At 43.8% G+C, this 17764-nt stretch overlaps 1 protein-coding gene across 1 annotated transcript in view; it reads right to left on the minus strand.

Annotated features, from left to right (window-relative positions):
• rspo2 (R-spondin 2) overlaps positions 1-17764 on the minus strand; it is a 100032-nt gene that overhangs the window by 40882 nt on the left and 41386 nt on the right. The window lies entirely within an intron of this gene.

Below are 17764 nucleotides of genomic sequence, written 5' to 3' on the forward strand. Positions count from 1 at the left end.
TGTGACCCCTTGTCCTGGACTTCCCCAACATCGGGAACAATCTTCCTGCATCTAGCCTGTCCAACCCCTTAAGAATTTTGTAAGTATTTTGAGATGCATTACAACTTGTTTTGTAATTGCTTTGCCCAATACTGCAAAAAACTGCACCCCACTCCAGTACTCAAACCAGCCTCCTTCTCCACCATTCATTCCATCCGCACTTCACGCTGCTTTCGAAAAGCAGCCAACATAATCAAGCACCATTCACAGCTCGGTCATTCCCTCCTCTCCCGCCTCCTGTCGGGTAGAAGATGAAAAAGATTGAAAGAATGTAAAACCAGTCAGGAACAGCTTGTGTAGGAGGGAACTGCAGATGCTGATTTAAACCTACGATAGACACAAAAAACAGGTCAGACAGCATCTCCGGAGAAGAGGTATAGGTCTGAATAGGAGGTACACAAAAATGCTGGAGAAACTCAGCGGGTGCGGCAGCATCTATGGAGCGAAGGAAATAGGCAACGTTTCGGGCCGAAACCCATCTTCAGATGTTGCCTATTTCCTTCGTTCCATAGATGCTGCTGCACCCGCTGAGTTTCTCCAGCATTTTTGTGTACCTTCGATTTTCCGCATCTGCAGTTCCTTCTTAAAAACTATAGGTCTGAATAGGCCTGAAGAAGGGTCTTGGCCCGAAACGTCACCTACTCGTTCGTTCCCTAGATGCTGTCTCACCCGCTGAGTTTCTCCAACATTTTTGTCTACCTTTCATTGCGGATTTTTGCACTTTTTAAAAATCCTCAAATTTTCAGTAACTGTAACACTATATCGCCGTAATACTATATGCTGCACTCAATTTATTTTTCTCTTTCCACTGCCTGTATTTGCGCATTGCTTGAATAGACTCATGTCTGGTGTCATTTGACTGGATAGCACGCAAAACAACATTTTTCATTGTATCTCGGTAAATATAACAATAATAATCCAATGTAATAATGCAAAAGAGGGTTCAGAATTAGGAGGCAGCCAGTTATTGCAGAGAAACACGCGAGTTGTAACTACTTATACTCAGCAAGGGAGTAAGCATGTTGGGACACTGACAGACTGCGATGGCTGGCATGTGAAGGATAATGGAGGAAATAAGAGATAATGAAAGCCTCAGCTGATCAGGATAATAGAAACTAAGGGCAGGAGTTGTGAATGCATAGCCCTGGTTCAGGACTCCACTCGACAAACTAATATGACGAGGCATGACAATAAAATCATCACCACCGTTGAATTTATTCTCCGAGAGACTATGAAGTCCTTCAATACATCCAGAATAAAGTATTCACAAAATGCTGGAGTAACTCAGCAGGTCCAGGCAGCATCTCTGGAGCGAAGGAATGGGTGACGTTTCGGGTCGAGACCCTTCTTTATAATAAATCTTGTCTGAAATGGTGATCGGGAAACAATTGGTCATGGTCTAATGAGTGTGGGAGATGAAACATGTAACCATAACAATTCCACATCAGTGCTGGTCTGTCAATCATAGAGAGAAGCTATTCGACTCAACTGCCTATGTTAGTATTTATTCCCCACATCACACCTACCGCACACACACACACACAATCCACGCCACACCAACCCCAAACATGCACACAGTCCTCGTACCATCTACAGTGCCCTACATAATGTTTGCGACAAAGACCCATCATTTATTTATTTGCCTCTGTACTACACAATTTGAGATTTGTAATATTAAAAAGTCACATGTGGTTAAAGTGCACATTGTCAGATTTTATTAAAGCCCATTTTTATACATTTTGGTTTCACCATGTAGGAATTACAGCTGTATTTATACATAGACCCTCATTTCAGGGCACATAATGTTTTTGACACATGGCTTCACAGGCGTTTCTCAGGTGTGTTTAATTGCCTCCTTAATGCAGGTATAAGAGAGCTCTCAGCACCTAGTCTTTCCTCCAGTCTTTCCATCACCTTTGGAAACTTTTATTGCTGTTTATCCACATGAGGAACAAAGTTGTGCCAATGAAATTCAAAGACGCCACTATAGAAACATAGAAAATAGGTGCAGGAGTAGGCCAATCGGCCCTTCGAGCCTGCACCGCCATTCAATATGATCATGGTAGATCATCCAACTCAGTATCCTGTACCTGCCTTCTCTCCATACCCCCTGATCCCTTTAGCCACAAGGGCCACATCTAACTCCCTCTTAAATATAGCCAATGAACTGGCCTCAACTACCTTCTGTGGCAGAGAATTCCAGAGATTCACCACTCTCTGTGTGAAAAATTATGAGTGAGAAACGAGAATAAAACTGTTAGAGACATCAGCCAAACCATAGGCTTACCAAAATCAAATGTTTGGAACATCATTAAGAAGAAAGAGAGCACTGGTGAGCTTACTAATCGCAAAGGGACTGGCAGACCAAGGAAGACCTCCACAGCTGATGACAGAAGAATTCTCTCTATAATAAAGAAAAATCCCCAAACACCTGTCTGACAGATCAGAAACACTCTTCAGAGGTCTGGTGTGGATTTGTCAATGACCACTGTCCGCAGAAGACTTAATGCTCAGAAATACAGAGGCTACACTGCAAGATGCAAACCACTGGTTAGCCGCAAAAATAGGATAGGCAGGTTACAGTTTGCTAAGAAGTACTTAAAAGAGCAACCACAGTTCTGAAAAAGGTCTTGTGGACAGATGAGATGAAGATTAACTTATATTAGAGTGATGGCAAGAACAAAGTATGTAGGAGAGAAGGAACTGCCCAAGATCCAAAGCATACCATTTCATCTGTGAAATACGGTGGGTGGGGTGTTATGGCCTGGGCATGTATGGCTGCTGAAGTTACTGGCTCACTTATCTTCATTGATGATACAACTGCTGATGGTAGTAGCATAATGAATTCTGAAGTGTATAGACACACCCTATCTGCTCAAGTTCAAACAAATGCCTCAAAATTCATAGTCAGTGCTTCATTCTATAGCAAGACAATGATCCCAAACATACTGCTAAAGCAGCAAAGGAGTTTTTCAAAGCTAAAAGTCCTGAGTGGCCAAGTCAATCACCCGATCTGAACCCAATTGAGCATTTTTATTTGCTGAAGAGAAAACTGAAGGGGACAACCCCCCAAAACAAGCATAAACTAAAGATGTCTGCAATACAGGATGGCAGAGCATCACCAGAGAAGACACCCAGCAACTGGTGATGTCCATGAATCGCAGACTTCAAGCAGTCATTGCATGCAAAGGATATGCAACAAAGTACTAAACATGACTATTTTCATTTACACGACATTGCTGTGTCCCAAATATTATAGTGCCCTGAAATGGGGGGACTATGCTGTAATTTTTAATTGGTGAAACCAAAATGTATAAAATTACCTTTATTAAATCTGATAATGTGCACTTAAACCACATGTGATTTTTTTCTATTTCAAATCTCAAATTGTGGAGTACAGAGGCAAAAAAATAAATGATGGGTCTGTCCCAAACATTATGGAGGGCACTGTATCTACACACGCGCACACAGGATCCTTGCACACATACGTTCACAAGTCTTCAATACATTTACCTCCCGTAAGCACATCCTCTGTTCTTGCTTCAAATTTCCAGTACCTGCAATTTATTTTCCAACTAAATCAGTTTGTGTTCAGCTCCCATTGCCCCAGTCACCCATAATTTTGGTTGCCTACATCAGTGCAACTGGTCTAGAGCACTGACAAGAAGGCTTCAATGTTTCAAGACTCACATATAGTAGCCAGCAGCGTTCTAATAAATGGGCAGGATACCCCTTTAAAATCTCAATGACTTTCTTATATAACAAATTATTGAGGAGTTGCAAGGTCAGCCTTTAGATGTCAGCTTTATGATCGATCTAACCCAACTAATTTGCCAGGAGCTGAACAGTTGGAAATAGCAATGGATTGCACTAGACTGGTATATCAGCCTTGAATCTCTTGGATCTGAATTTGTTGCCAGGTTTAGATGAGTGTTTCAAATCAGATGGTCTGCCAAGGCAGAAATATTACTGACAATCAGGCAATTAAGTTAGCAAACCCTGTTAAAGATTGTATTTCATATGTAATTTTTGCGCCTCATGTGAGCTGTTATGGTGTCTGTTTATGATGTCTTGTTTATTCTTCTGTACAGCACTTTGGTCAACATTGGCTGTTTTAAAGTGCTTAACAAATAAAGTTGGATTGGATTGGATTACGGGGACAATTGGAGATGAGAAACCATAACTTACTTTGCATGAAGTAATTGTGTGTGGAATTCTCTGCCTCAGAGGACGGTGGAGGCAGGTTCTATGGATGCTTTCTAGAGAGAGCTAGATAGGGCTCTTAAAATTAGCAGAATTAAGGGATATGGGGAGAAGGCTGGAACGGGGTACTGATTGGGGATGATCAGCCATGATCACATTGAATGGCAGTGCTGGCTCGAAGGACCGAATGGCCTACTCCTGCACCTATTGTCTAATGTCTATTAGCGATACTGGGGCTACAGATAAAGGTCATAAGGTCATAAGTGATAGGAACAGATGGCCCATCATTTCTACTCCACCATTCAATCATGGCTGATCAATCTCTCCCTCCTAACCCTATTCTCCTGCCTTCTCCCCATAACCCACGACACCCGTACTAATCAAGAAAGTCTAGAGATGGTAACATGACAGCTTGAATTGGAAAAAGAGAAGTGTCTGGTCTTTATTATCACATCAGCTGACTGTGATTTCAAGAATGCCTTCAAACCCAACACAGCACCTCAAGAGCTTCAATCTAATTAAATTGTTGGATTAACTTCATAGTCAGCAGCAATTCATATCTCACAAGCTTTTTATACTTTGTTTTATCATCTGTTTCAATTCAGGAGATATCGCTGAATCTGTAAAAACATGTGAGATGATTGGACCAAGTGACTTCCCTGTCTGCTGTGGTCTGACTGGTCTTTCTATGCTTCCAACTGAACAGCTGGACATTCTCCGTAGATTGGACTCAGAAATTTACAGTACAGAAGGAGGCACTTGCTCAGCCAGTTTGTAACTGCAGTGGGTGTAATACCCTGTCACCACCCTGTCTAGCTCCCTCATTCCTCCCCTGTAATCCTTTCAGCAATTAATATAAAGCTCTATTCACTGCTTTTTTTTTTTTTTTTTTTTATTACAACAAAATTTATTTAATTATTAAAAATAATATTTACACTACAATAAAACAAGCCAGAACCCACCACCATAAATACAATACAAACATATATCCATAATAAATTATTATACAATTATGATACAATCCTTATTGAGGATACTATTCCCTGCTTATTGGAGTTTCTCCTCTTAACCCTGTCACTGGCTGTCTTAACTTTATATCCTTCAAATTAAACCTCCTTCCAGACTCCTTTACGCCACAGAATAAATAATTTCTCCTCATGACAATAATCCTCCTACCAGGACTTTCTACAAAGGCTTGGTCTTGAACAAGGAGATGCTCAAGAGGCAATAACATCTGGTAAGAGAATTCCAGAGTTTGGGCCTTTGAGAGCTAAAGGGACAACTATCAAATGTATAGAGAATGGGAGATGAACAAGCCTGGCCTGAATCTCAAGCCCAGAACTCATATTGCAACTAAATTTCAGCTTCGAACATTCCTGCTAAGCACTAAATTGAAAAAAAAAAGATCTTCTGGCAATGGTGACTTGCCAATAGAAATCACATTACAACTTATACATCAAACCACTGCTGACATTTTGTACAGCATATATATATATATATAATGAACACACGATAAATGTATTTCAAAGGGAAACTGCACTTTCAGCCTCCAAAAGTGCTCAAGATTTATTTTAAGCAAGAAATAAGTCATACACATTCCACAGCCCATCATCACAAGGCAACATCAACTTCTGCAGCTCATAATGTAAAAAGCCTGGAGCAGGTAAAACCATCCCTTGCAATCTCCGGATATGCTCAGCTTAACAGTCAGTTTTCCCATCTTGTAAATGGGAGTGAAGAAGCTGCATCAAACCCATGCGCGGTAGTTTGGGGGGGAAAAATGTTCCAAGGTTTAATCATTGCCAACCATTTAACCATAGCCATTGGAAAGATGTGATGAATATAGAAAGGGGTCAAATGATTTAAACCTTCTGAATGAACTGATTTAAAGTTGGGAATAACAAGAATGGAATCCACATGAGATGAGCAGGACTTGGGCATGAGGCAGATGTAACAGTGGAGGGGACGCATGGCAGAATTCGCAGCTTCAAACAGCACAGTGCTTGTTCTTGGTTGGCGACCAGATGTAACACAATTAGCTTCATGAGTGAATGTTAGATCAGGCTCACTGTAAAATTCATGCAGGCACTGGCAGAATTTCCACCCACCCATAGAGCCATAGTTTGAGACTATGCTTGCATACATGCAGACTCATAGCTTTGGCCAAGACACAAGGCAGAGCAACAGATCCAGCAGTTAGAACGGGGGAGAGCAAACACCACCACCACAGAAGATTGCAACGGACACAGCCACATACAGCGCCACTCACCACCGCTCACTCCACATCACACACTACACACCACAATACACAACCTCACACACCACACAGCCCACCATACACATCACCTCACACACCGTATACCACATAGCACCACATGCAATGGGAAAGTCACCTGACTCTTGGCAAGATCACTAAGGCAGGAACCAGAGACTGGTTTCATTCATGACCTTGGAAATTAACATGGTCTTCCTTGTGTTCTCCGCTTTCCTCCACATTCCAAAGATTGGTTGCTATGTTAATTGGACACTGTATATTGGCCCTGTGTAGGTGGGTGGAATGTGGGGAATAAGATGGGATGAGAGTAGGATTAGTGTAAATGATTGGTTTGGTGGTCAGCATGGACTCAGCGGGCTGAAGGGCCTGATTTTGTGCAGTATCACTCTATGATTATATGGAACAAATGTAAATTAGAATGGGAGATTGAATATGTTTGAGCATGTTGAAATGCCAGACCTCAAGGCTTCTGTAACTGAACGGCAGTGTCACTAATGCGGACCGATGGAAATCTGGGAAACTAAAACAGTCAGGATTGAAGGAGAACTGAGAACTCGGAGTGTAGTGGGCGCATGAGGATGTTCCAGAGATTGGGAGCGATGAGGGTGATAGTGATGGGGAAGCACATGGAGGGATGTCAGGGCTGGAAGGAACATAGGATGTGTACAGGGGATAGAAAACAGAAGCATCTGGAGAGGAACAGGCCATTCAGTCCTTCAACCCAAAAAACAGTAGCCTGTTTCTACTTAGGAATGTTTGCTGCTTTACCCACAGCCCAAAGTTGGAGCAGGAGCCTGGATCTGGGTGTGCAGCGAGAGCTGGGGTCATGGCCACAAACACTGGAGGGTGGGAACATTTGGACAGATACAAGGACATTTGGACACTTATATGGATAGAAAGGAATTTGAGGGACATGGGCCAAATGCAGGCAAATGGGACTAGCACAAAATGCCAATGTGGTCAGCATGGACAAGATGGGCCAAATGGCCTGTTTGGGTATATGTCTCTGCATCAGAGGTCAGTTTGCATCTGGATCTGAAGTGCTTGTATATTTCAGTTCTCCTTGTTTTCCCCTCTCTTTATTTCCGTCTGTCCCTGCAATTCATTATACCTCACACATGCCCATCAAGTCCTCTTTGAGCTTTTTTTTTTGCCAGCCACCTACACCAAAGCACAATTTACAATCATCATTTAACCTCCCATTACATCTTGGGATTTGGGGAGAGATCAGAGCACACGGGGCAACAAACGTGGTCAGAGAGAGTGTGTAAACTCCACACAAACAGCACCTGAGGTCAGGATCGAACCAAGATCACTTGAGCTGTGAGGCAGCTGCAGCACTCTGTGAGACAAGAATTATTTAGCTAAAGTCAGACAGTTTTTTTTCCTGTGGATTCACAATCGGTTGGAATTGTGAGCGAGACTGGATGGGAATGTGCTGGGAAAGCTGGAGTAAGAAAAGCAGGGACGAGAATGTCCAGACCACTGCCAAAAATGGTTATGGAGCTAACAAGCTGGATTAACTGAAAATACATCCCCTTGACACCTAAACAAATGCAAGAAGGTTGCTGCCAGGAGAATGCTTTGGAATATGTTATAAGAATTAAGCAGAGGAAACAAGGTAGTCGTCATGGAAACCAGAACTTGGTGAACCAAGTATCAAATCTCAGTGCAATCTGATCGATGATCGCATTATGTAATTCCCAAAGCAGCCCGGAAGATCTTTAATAACAATAGGGAGACTTGGAAAATTACATGTGTTGACCATTTCCGAAATAAATCAGACGGGAGACTGTAATAAACTGCACAAGCTTTGGCAGTCTGCGACTTGCAACTTACCAGCAGAGCTATACAAAAATAAGCAAGCAGATATTCAAAGGTTCAAAGGTGTGTTTATTGTCACGTGTACCAATTAAGGTACGGTGAAACTCAGATTACCACTTATTCGGATTTCTCGGACATGTAAGCACCATATTTGCACGGGCCTCAGTAAGGTAGTATGATGGTGCACCAGATACTGTGGCCAAACAGCTCCAGTGACCAGGGTTCAATCCCAACATCATCTGCATAAAGTTTGCGTATCCCCCCCCCCGTGAGGGTTTCCTTCGGGTGCTCCAGTTTCCTGCCACATCCCAAGGATGTCAATGGCCGTTTTTAATTTGCTTTTGGTGCAATTAAGTGTAAAAAATAAGATTCAAAGAGTTCACATACACGGAGTGGACATACACGAGAGCATGTGCAAAAGCAGCTGATGGGATGAACGGCCTCCTTCTGTGACGTTTCATTGACTGGGTCAAATGTGCTGGTATTATTTACACACAAGGAACTGCAGATGCTGGCTTACAGTGCCTGATTAACTTATCAGGTCAGGCAGCATCTATGAAAGACATAGTTAAGTGAAGGTCTTTGTCAGAACCCCTTAACCAGACTGATTCACACTGGTGTAGGAAGGAACTGCAGATACTGGTTTAAACCGAAGATAGATACAAAATGCTGGAGTAACTCAGCCGGACAGGCAGCATCTCTGGAGAGAAGGAATGGGCAACGTTTCAAAGGGTCTTGGCCCAAAACATCACCCATTCCTTCTCTCCAGACATGCTGCCTGTCCTGCTGAGTTACTCCAGCATTTTGTGCCCGATTCACACTGGTATTGTTTGCCAGGTAAACCTAACGAACTGCGTATTCCATCCAACCAATTTGTAACTAATGAAGTACTTTATAAACAAAGTCACTGCTACTATTCCCAGTAAGGCAGTGCCAAGCTCATGCACAGCATGGTCCACAGGCAAGAAGATAAACGACTGTCTGACAAATTTACGATGATGACAATCACAATATGAGCTGGTAACAAAAGGCTCCAACTTCCGTCCCATATCCGACAGTTATCGCTCAATGAGAGAACACGAGAGCATGTTCCATTCATCCACTACATTGGAGCACACCTTTACTGGCCCGCTACTGCTTGGGGGAAATGCTAAAGGATGGCAGCCATTGTCCATGTCACCATGCAGATGACACCATCACAAATACTTTGGGCTGCTGTGAAAAGCATTAAAGCCCCTGCTTTCGGTAACCAGCTGCAATCTCCCCTCCAAACCCCCATTCCCTCCCATCCCAACACACCGTTAGAACTAACTCACAAGCACACTGCAATTTTCACATGTACATTGCCTTTAACACAACAAGATGAATCAAGGAAGATTACACCAGCCTGGCCAAGAATTATTGAACACCAAAACACGTAAGCAGCAGCGGATAAGAGAAGCAAAGAAAGACACCTACTTCTCTTCAGTCCCCACCTGAAACATCACCTATCCATTATTTCCAGAGATGCTGCCTGACCTGCAAAGTTGCTCCAGCATTTTGTGTCTATCTTTGACATAAACCAGCATCTGCAGTTCCTTTTTATTACATGGATGAGAAGCAAGTGCAGAGTAAGGAAAGTGGATTTTAACGAGCAATTTAAGGGGCAGAGAGATACAGAAAGACAGATCGACTGGCAGAGTCGGATCAGGACAAAAAGGCAGATTAGTTTAGTGATAGGGCACGGCAGGTCAGGCCCCACCACACTACCGTGAACAGCTCACAGAAGTTTAATGTCATAAAGTCAGTAAAGAGTTGTTCAGCAGAGAAACAGGTCCTTCGGTCTGCCACATCTATGACGTTAACATGCCCATCTACACTAATCCCACTTACTTTCATTAACTCCACTTTTCTCTATGCTCAGCTCATCCAAGTACCTGATGCCTCTTAAATGTTGTTACTGTTCTTGATTCCACCACCTCTTCTGGCAGCTCATTCCAAATACCAATTACTTTGCGTGAAAGATATATCCTTTAAATCGCTCCCTCTCACCTTAAACTTATGCCCTCTAGTTTGAGATGACCCTGCCATGTGAAACAGATACTGATTGTTCCCTATATCTATGTCTCATATAATTTTATATATTGTATCACCTTTCAGCCTCCTTTGCTCGAGGGAAAATCGTTCCAGCCTATTCAATCTCCCGTTCTAACTCAAATCCTCCATTGCAGGCAATGTTCTTGTGAACCTTTTCTGCACCTCTCCTGCTAAATCATGTTCTTCATCTAGAGTGGCAACCAGAAGTGCGCACAATATTCAACTAGTGTGGCCCAACAAATGTTTTGTACAACTGTAACCTGACGTCACGACACTAACACTCTATATTTTGGTCAATAAAGTCAAGGATCCCACAGATCTTCACCACCATCCCATCTATTCATGTTGCCACTCTTAGGGAACCATGTACTTGTATCCCAGGGTGTCTCTGGTTAATAACACTCTCCAGAGTCTCACTAATGCCCCTGTCCCACTTAGGAACCCTGAACGGAAACCTCTGGAGACTTTGCGCCCCCCCCAAGGTTTCCGTGCGGTTCCCGGAGGTTGCAGGTGGTTGCCGGAGGTTGCAGGTAGTGGAAGCAGGTAGGGAGACTGACAAAAACCTCCGGGAACCTCCGGGAACCGCACGGAAACCTTAGGTGGGGCGCAAAGTCTCCAGAGGTTTCCGTTCAGGTTTCCTAAGTGAGACAGGGGCTTTAGTATGTCCTAGCCTGATTTAATTTCCCAAAATGTATCGGAGTTAAATTTCGTCTGCCATTCCCTTTCCCATATTCCCCACTGATCTACAGGTACACCCTGTTGTAAGCCTAGACAAGCTACCTCACTGTAAACTAACACCACCATTGGCAGTCAAATCATTAATCCTTAAAGAAAAACAGATGGTCTAACACAGAATCCTGCGGCATACTGCTGGGCCTTTCAATCTGACAAACAACCCTCCACCGCCACCCTCTGCCTCCTGCCACCCACCAATTTTATATCCAATTTGCGAACTCACCCTGGATACTATGAGTTCTCACTGTCCGGACCAGCAGGCCTTGCTAAAGTCCACGTACAAGGTTTCTACCACCACCAATCTTCTTGGCCACTTCTTCAAACAGCGCAATCAACATAATCTGATGTGATTTTCAAAACACATAGCCATCCTGATAATTCCTAACCAGGTCCTACCCTTTCCAAATGCATCTAATCCTATATAACCTAATAACCATATTACAATTACAGCACGGAAACAGGCCATCTCGGCCCTTCACTTATTTTCCCCTAGTCCCATCTACCTGCACTCAGACCATAACCCTCCATTCCTTTCCCGTCCATATACCTATCCAATTTATTTTTAAATGATAAAATTGAACCTGCCTCCACCACATCCACTGAAAGTGGAATCCTATCCTTTGCAATAACTTTGCCACCACTGGTGCAAGATATAATAGCCAGTAGTTGTCTAGCTTGAGAGTACTGCCCTTCCCAAAGAAGGCACAACAGTAGCTATCTCCTAGTCTTTTGTGATCTCAGTGTGGCCCATAAAAACACAATAATTCATGCTATGATCCCAGCAACCTCCTCTCTGGCTTATCATAACATCCTAGGATATAATTGGTCAGGTGCTGGGAATGTATCTACCGTTATGTGTTTCAAGACCTCAACACCACCCCCTTCATAATGTTGACATGCTCCACAATATCACTGTTCCCAGTCCTGATCTCATGTCGTTCTCCATGGTAAATACAGCCAAGAAGTGTTCATTCAAAACTTAGTCCATTTCCTCTGGCTTCAAACATCAATCACAACACTGATCCTAAAGGGGACTTGCTCTTCCCCTAGCTGTCATTTTCCTCTTAGAAACATAGAAAATAGGTGCAGGAGTAGGCCATTCAGCCCCTCGAGCCAGCACTGGCATTCAATATGATCATGGCTGATCATCCAAAATCAATACCCCGTTCCAGCCTATTCCCCATATCCCTTGATTCTCCTAGACCTCAGAGCTAAATCTAACTCTCTCTTGAAAAAATCCAGTGAATTGGCCTCCACTGCCTTCTGTGCCAGATAATCCCACAGATTCACAACTCTCTGGGTGAAAATGTTTTTCCTCATCTCAGTCCTAAATAGCCTACCCTTATTCTTAAACTGTGACCCCTGGCTCTGGACTCCCCCAACATCAGGAATATTTTTCCTGCATCTACCCTGTCCAATCCTCTCGGAATTTTATGTTTCTATAAGATACCCTCTCATCCTTCTAAATTCCAGCGAATACAAGCCCAGTCGACCCATTCTTTCATCATACGTCAGTCACGCCATCCCAGGAATTAACCTGGTGAACCTACGCTGCACTCCCTCAATAGAAATAATATCTTTCCTCAAATTAGGAGACCAAAATTACACATAATACTCCAGGTGCGGTCTCACCAGGGCCCTGTACAACTGCAGTAGGACCTCCTTGCTCCTAAACTCAAATCCTTTCACAATGAAGGGCAACATGCCATTGGCTTTTTTCTGCTGCTGTACCTGCATGCTTATTTTCAGTGTGTAAGAAGGAACTGCAGCTACTGGTTTAAACCACAGATAGACACAAAAAGCTGGAGTAACTCAGCGGGCTAGGCAATATCTCTGTGAAGAAGGAATTGGTAACGTTTCAAGTTGAGACCCTTCCTACTTTCAGTGAATGATGTACAAGCAGATCCAGGTCTCATTGCACCTCCCCTTCTCCTATTCTGACACCATTCAGATAATAATGCGCCTTCCTGTTCTTGCCACCAAAGTGGATAACCTCACATTTATCCACATTATACTGTATCTGCCATGCTTCTGCCCACTCACCCAGCCTATACAATTAACCTTGCAGCCTCATAGCATCCTCACACCTCACACTGCCACCCAGCTTTGTGTCATCCGCAAACTTAGACACATTACATTTAATTCCCTTGTCTAAATTTGTTAATATATATTGTAAACAACTGGGGTCCCAGCACTGAGCCTTGTGGCACCCCACTAGTCACTGTCTGCCAATCTGAAAAGGTCCTGTTAATTCCTACTCTTTGCTTCCTGTCTGCCAACCTGTTCTCTATCCATGTCAATACCCTACCCCCAATACCATGTGCTCTAATTTTGCACACTAATCTCTTGTGTGGGACCTTGGATATACTTATGGGGTAATTTAGGAATTCCTTTATAATATCAGGCAAGAATATCTCATGGCTTCTCTTGCCCTGCTAATTTCATTCTTAAATTTACTTCCACAACAAGGGAATCACTAAATTCCATCTGCCTATAACTGACACATGCCTCCTTTTTCCTGACTAGAACTTCCAAATCCCTTATTAACCAAGGTTCCCTAATCTTTGTCCTTCACTCAAACACGAACACACTGGCCCTGAATTCTTCCTATCTCTCTTTTGTAAGCCTTCCACAAACCAGATGTCACTTTACATGCAAACACCCTCTCCCAATCAACATTTGCCAGTCTGATGCCTCTGATTTTTCCTCCAAATTAGGATTTGAACTCGAGGATCAGTCCTATCTTTCTCTGCGACTATCTTTCAAGACAGAAACCAATAAAATGATAGTTACTGGTCCGGAAGGGCTCCCCCACTGGCACATCAACTACTTGCCCAGCCAACCTTCCCAGGAAGGGAACAAATGTAACCTTCTCTAGTAGGGTTGCTTCAGAATAGGTGCTGGTAGGTGTTCCCCTTGGGCCATTTTAGCCCATCCTGTCCAGTTCACCTTGATCATATTAGACCATGGGTTAGGATGAAGGGTGTTTGGGGAGAAACGTTTTATCTTTTTTAGGAGAAGCTCAGTAGGTCAAAAGGTAGAGACGCCTGTCACAGCTCCAGAAGCCCGGGTTTGACCCTGGCCTGTGGCATTGTGGGCAGGGTGTGTGTCCCCTAATGAGTGGGTGAGGGTGGGAATCTTGGCTATGTTTATAGCATAAATGGGTAGTTGATGGTTTGCACTAGACTCGATGGACCGAAGGGCCTGTTTCTGTGTTTCTGATTTGACTACTCTACCAACAGGAGGGTGTGTTGCACAACTCTAAGAGCAGGAGGAAGTCATTTGGCCCCTTCAGCCGGCTCTGCCATTCAATATAATCATACTCTTGTCTATCACAATCATTTTATCTTAAAAGTTTCCCCTGAATCCATCAAACCTCACATTTCCAGACTCTGGTAACCAGCAACAAGATATTAACAAAATGTACTAGCTCATGGGTTCCTTCTTATAGACTTTAGGGCCTAACTATTTCCACCATTTTTTGCATTAGTATTATCCCAACTCTGTTTTGAGAAAGTTCTATAAAACAACACACATAGAATCATAGAAAATAGGTGCAGGAGGAGGCCATTCGGCCCTTCGAGCCAGCAGGATGCCATTTATTGTGATCATAGAAACATAGAAACATAGAAATTAGGTGCAGTAGGCCATTCGGCCCTTCGAGCCTGCACCGCCATTCAATATTATCATGGCTGATCATCCAACTCAGTAGCCCGTACCTGCCTTCTCTCCATACCCTCTGATCCCCTTAGCCACAATGGCCACACCTAACTCCCTCTTAAATATAGCCAATGAACTGGCCTCAACTACCCTCTGTGGCAGAGAGTTCCAGAGATTCACCACTCTCTGTGTGAAAAAAGTTCTTCTCATCTCGGTTTTAAAGGATTTCCCCCTTATCCTTAAGCTGTGACCCCTTGTCCACATCATGGCTGATCGTCCCCTATCAATAACCCGTGCCTGCCTTCTCCCCATATCCCTTGACTCCATTAGCCCCTAGAGCTCTATCTAACTCTCTTAAATCCATCCAGTGACTTGGCCTCCACTGCCCTCTGTGGCAGGGAATTCCATAAATTCACAACTCTCTGGGTGAAATTTTTTTTTCTCACTTCAGTCTTAAATGGCCTCCCTTTATTCTAAGACTGTGGCCCCTGGTTCTGGACTCGCCCAACATTGGGAACATTTTTCCTGCATCTAGCTTGTCCAGTCCTTTTAAAATTTTATATGTTTCTATAAGATCCCCCCCTCATCCTTCTAAACTCCATGAGGGGGGATCTTATAGAAACATATAAAATTATAAAAGGACTGGACAAGCTAGATGCAGGAAAAATGTTCCCAATGTTGGGGCGAGTCCAGAACCAGGGGCCACAGTCTTTTGCACCAATTGCAAGATGTCATTTGCACCAGTTGCAAGATGTCACACGGTTCCAGGCACGAAGGGGCGTCATGTCTAACTACCTTCATTGGTATCACCTCTTCCCACAGCTCTGCCCTCAGGAAGTAGCTCTTAAAATGCCCCAAACAACACAGGCAGCTACTGGAGAGTATTGCTGAGGACCAGCTGTGGGCTGCAATGATGGGAGGGGTGGCAAAGTCCGAGTGGAGAGAAACCTGCGTGAGGGCTACTGAGAGAAGAGTTGGGAAGGGAGGCAGCCTCCTTATGTAAAGGGAACTCATGGCAGGAGTTGCCTGGGAGGAATCTGTAAGGGCATGAGGGCCCTCAATCAGTGCCTGTTCTTTTGACAGCCCCACATTACAGCCAAAAGCATCGTGAGATGGGTGGCATTTATCACAAATAGAAATTCCTTTCAGGGTTTTCTATGCCCTTGCACTGCATCAATGAGCAGCAAAGTTTTAGGTGTGGAAAAACTAAACAGGGACAGCCTGCCTGCCAGAGTCCAGGAGGGAGGTTGTGATATTGAAGGGAATCCATTATGTTAGCAATTCAAGCACTTGAGTCCAAGGATTTGGCTCAGTTTATTTGTGGTGGGATGAGTAATGGATAGGAGAGTGTAGGGGGGGAGGAAAATGAGTGGGAGGGCTACAGTGACAGGATATTCCATTATAAGGGAATGATAGGTGATTCTGTGGTCATCGATGGTGCTACGGTCAAGAATATCACAGAACATCTTGAATGGCTGTAAAACATTTTGAGAAGGAGAGGGTGAAAAGCCAGTGGTAGGGGTACAAATTGGAACCAAAGACATTAGTAAAGCATGGCATGAGAACAAATTGAATTTTAGGAGTTATGAGAATAATAAGTAGGAATTGGGAGATAGTAATCTTTGGATTAGTTGCAGTACCACATGCAGATGAGTATGGGAACAGGGGAACAGAAAAGGTGAATGCGTGGCTGGAGAGATGGTTCATGAGGGAGGGATTTACATTCATAAGACCTTAAGGAATAGGAGTAGAATTAAGCCATTCGGCCCATCAAGTCTACTCCGTCATTCAATCATGGCTGATCATCTCTCCCTCTCCTCCCTTTCCCCCATAACCTAATCCTAATCAAGAATCTATCTGTCACCCCTAAAAATATGCACTGACTCTGCCTCCACACTTGTACTAATCACAGAACCATTTGACGAAATAATATCTGTCACTCTCCTTCCTAAAGTCCTTTATATCTGAGGCCATGACTCTAACCTAGATTCAGCCTCCACAGCCATTGTCTGTACAAAGACAACGAAAATGCCACATCTCCCTGGAAGAGCGACCAAACGATTTGAATAAATAATAATAAGTGTCCGGGGGGGGGGGGTGGTGATTGGCAGTCACCGAGGTACGTTGTTGAGTAGAGTGCCAGCCGCCAGAAAGAAGCTGTTCCTCGACCTGCTGGTTCGGCAACGGAGAGACCTGTAGCACCTCCCGGATGGTAGGAGGGTAAACAGTCCATGGTTGGGGTGAGAGCAGTCCTTGGCGATGCCACTACCGGAAACGTCCTCTTCACATCCACTCTAATCCAAGCCTTTCACTATTCTGCATGTTTCAATGAGGTTCCCCCTCATTCTTCTAAACTCCAGCGAGTACAGGCCCAGTGCCAACAACCACTCATCATAGGTTAACCTACTAATTCCTGGGATCATTCTTGTAAGCCTCCTCTGGACCCTTGCCAGAGCCAGCACACCCTTCCTCAGATATAGTGCCCAAAATTGCTCACGATATTCCAAATGCAGCCTTAGCAGTGCCTTATAGAGCATAAACATTACATCCCTGTTTTTGTATTCAAGTCATTTGAATTCCTGGGACATTGAAACTGGCTTGGATCAAGTGGGGCAGCTCACATTCAGGGAGCATCAGGACCAATGGACACAAAGTGCTCAGACTGTCTGCAGTTCCTTGTTTCGACATCAGGGCCAATGGAGATTTTCCTTCATGCTGTTGGGTTGGCAATAAATCACCAAGGACCCACACCATCCTGGCCACACACTCATCTCCCCACTACCTTCAGGTAGAAGGTACAGGAGCCTGAAGACTGCAACGTCCAGGTTCAGAAACAGCTTCTTCCCCACAGCCATCAGGCTATAAAACTCAACTCAAACAAAACTCTGAACATTCATAGCCCATTATCTGTTTATTTGAACTTTATCTGTTTTATTTAGTGATGTGTGTGTA

Source organism: Leucoraja erinacea, chromosome 4 (assembly GCF_028641065.1).
Source record: "Leucoraja erinacea ecotype New England chromosome 4, Leri_hhj_1, whole genome shotgun sequence".
Taxonomy (NCBI): Eukaryota; Metazoa; Chordata; class Chondrichthyes; order Rajiformes; family Rajidae; genus Leucoraja; species Leucoraja erinaceus.